The sequence below is a fragment of the Phaseolus vulgaris genome, chromosome 9 (assembly GCF_051622355.1).
Source record: "Phaseolus vulgaris cultivar YP4 chromosome 9, ASM5162235v1, whole genome shotgun sequence".
NCBI classification, from domain to species: Eukaryota; Viridiplantae; Streptophyta; class Magnoliopsida; order Fabales; family Fabaceae; genus Phaseolus; species Phaseolus vulgaris.
Genome location: NC_143506.1, coordinates 8,622,896 through 8,626,127, shown reverse-complemented (window position 1 = coordinate 8,626,127; position 3,232 = coordinate 8,622,896).

The window sequence follows — 3,232 nt, the reverse complement described above, 5'->3', positions numbered from 1 at the left end:
ACTTGAGTAGACTTCACCCTTGCTAGTGACTTCTTTTTTATAGCCCTCACTTTTTGTTGGAAGCTAAAGTGGATTTTTCTTATAGTGTGAATTCATACATTTGGTATAATGTATGGATTGATGTTTGTTTGTGTATTAAGTATTGATGCCTATGTGGTAACAGAGATTTCCGAACTTCACTGATGATCTAAGTCACATAGATTAAGATATCAGGTGGTGAGAAGCTTATGTGAGAGTTTATGCACACCGTGACATATGAGATGCACAACTTGGGTTGTATTGAACTTATCCTGGTCCTTTCTGTGCGATGAATGTACTATGTACACGAGCAAATGATCACACAGATGCAGGAGAGCCTGGAAGGCTTTAGAGTTTGTTTTGATTTATGAATTGTAAATATTTGTATTTCTATAAGCTCTGATCATGTATTAGAATTTGTTTTAAAAACTCTAAGCTTGTATAGAAACCTATAAAACTTATATTATATAGTTAGATGTATTTTTAGGATGTTACAAAACATATTTAAATTAATTTTTTTACTAATTGATTTTTTTACTCATATTAATAGTATTTGGTAAATAAACATTTTGTAAACTTTTAACATTTTTTGAGATGCTACTTGAAGTAGCATTCTTTTAAATGTTAACTTATAACTTTTTATATTTATTTCCTCTTTTAGTCCTACAAATACTTATTAACTTTATTAATATTCTTTTTAAATAAGGAAAATTATTATTATTTTTATTTTATTGCTATTTTTTATTTATACTATTTATTTGAACTATATATCACATTATTTGTAATCTTTAATTTATTAATTCAATATTATATTTTAAGAATTGATAATGATAATTTTTGTTGTTCAATTGATATTATTTGATTTTAGTGTGTACAATTTTTTTAATTTATTTTACTTTTCATTAGTATTTATGAAAACATATCTATAAGATAGCTTATATGTATACATTTGCAATGGTTAGATTCGGTTTTTACATATAAAATATGTTTTTAAATAGAATTGCATTCATTATAAGTTTCAATACTAAAATAGATTAATTTCTAATATTAATGAGAAACATTTTAATAAAAATGAGTTTGATTTTTATACTTTACAGCATTATTAAGAAACATCATTTTTTTATCGACAAGAAAAAATAAATAAATATGAACCACTTTAAGGGTGACTCAACCCTTATACATAACCATAACACAACAGGCCCTCAGAACCCCTTCTAATCAACCTAATTCTTATAAACTTAAAACAACAAACACCCCAGCCAAAGGAATAAACCTTGCAAAAACTCACTTAATTGAAAACATACCCCAACCAAAGGAATAAACCTTGCAAAAGCTCACTTAACTGAAAACATACAAGGCACAAGATCAATGCACCACTCAGAATAAGTAAAACAAGCATAATCATATTTAGATGTTATCCACGACCAAACCTTTAATTGAGCCAAGGTGAACATTTCCGAATGGTCGATTACTCCACCTTGAAAAATATGTTTATTCCTGTGCTTCCAAATTTCATTAACTATTGCAATCCAAACGCTACTCCAAACAAAGTTAACCTGGGCAGAAGCATTTAACAAATTAAACTGCAAAAAGTGAGAAACTGGATCAACATGATCAACTGACGTAATCCACATCCATGTAAAACATTCTTTCCAGACAAGTCAAGCAATCCTGCATTCAAAAAACAAATGTTTTGTCGACTCCAATTCCATCCTTCAAAAACTACAGAGGTTGCTATCAACCGAAACTCCACGCCTTTCCAAGTTAACTTTTGTAGCAACCGAATTCATCAACACCCTCCAAGCAGTAAACTGGGTTGAAGGCAAAACATAAGTCTTTTAGTGGGAGACAAACAGACTATCTCCCTCGTAGGGGCCTCTTAATTTAGCATAGGCAGACTTTACCGAAAATTCATTATCCTTACTTGCCTTCCAAACCCACTAAGAAACATCTTAGTAGTATAAAAAAAATAATTTTTCTTCTAAAGACTTATTGTCTTCACTCATGTTTATAAAATTAGTGTACTATTCGAGTTTTTGAAATTTTCATATCGATGTCTTGGCATCAAGAAAATATCATTAACGAATATGATAATCAAGATTAGAACTTAATCATGTAATTAATAAACATAATACAATAAACAATCTATAAATTACAATTAAGAGGATACTAGAGTCTATTATATATTATAGTTATTTTTACATGTAGAAATTCAACACAATTGATATAAACTAATAAACATCCTAAGATAAAAGATAATTGATTATTGATTATTGTTATATACTTTTCAATTAGATCAAGAATGATTTGAATGTAAAAGTATAATTATAAGTATTCTTATCATGACTAAAAGTTGAAGATCAAAACCAAAAACTTAACAATGAGATCAAGAGTAGAAGATCGAAACCTATAATCGATATCAGATTACTAAGACACAATACAACACATGAGTTCTACATGTAGATTTGATAATGCAATCACACGTTTGACTTCCGGTTATAAGATAACGAGTACAACCTAACTTAAAAAAAAGGGGAATACACGACCCCACCAACTTGATAACTTAAGTTGAAATTGACTTTCACTAAAGAAGAAATCATTCATAAAGCATAGCATCTTTGAATTTCATTGCATATAGGCATTCTTAGATAGCCCCGTAAGCTCCAAAATATCACATCATATATGATATATTCAAACTACACGAGTCAATCCAATTATAATACGATCACCCTCGAAATAGGTAAAGTGTATATTGCAAAGCTGCCAGAATATTTTTGAGTAATGTTTATAAATCAAACACCTCATTATTAATCACACTCATAATATATATATCTTTGTTAAGTGTCAAACGATGTGCATGAGATTTTTGGTTTTTTGTTGCATGGCGAAATCGATGTTGAACATTGATGAATAGGGTGATAAACGATGGATTAGTTGGATGTGAGTAATTGGAATGGAGAAAGATTAGTGAGGTAAGGTTGAAAGAGTTGGTGATGCAATGGATGGGAATAATAGTTAGTGGGGTGGGGTGGGGTCAAAAGTGATGCACAGTAACATAGGGCGGTGGTGGTGCTGATACGTGTTTGATCACCACCATTGAAAAACCAGAAGAACCAAATTGGGTTGGGAGGGACCATGGCAGAATAATGCCTCAAACAATGCTCTCCCTCCCAACCTCCTCCATACATACAAAACTGTCAAATTTAAGTGGTGG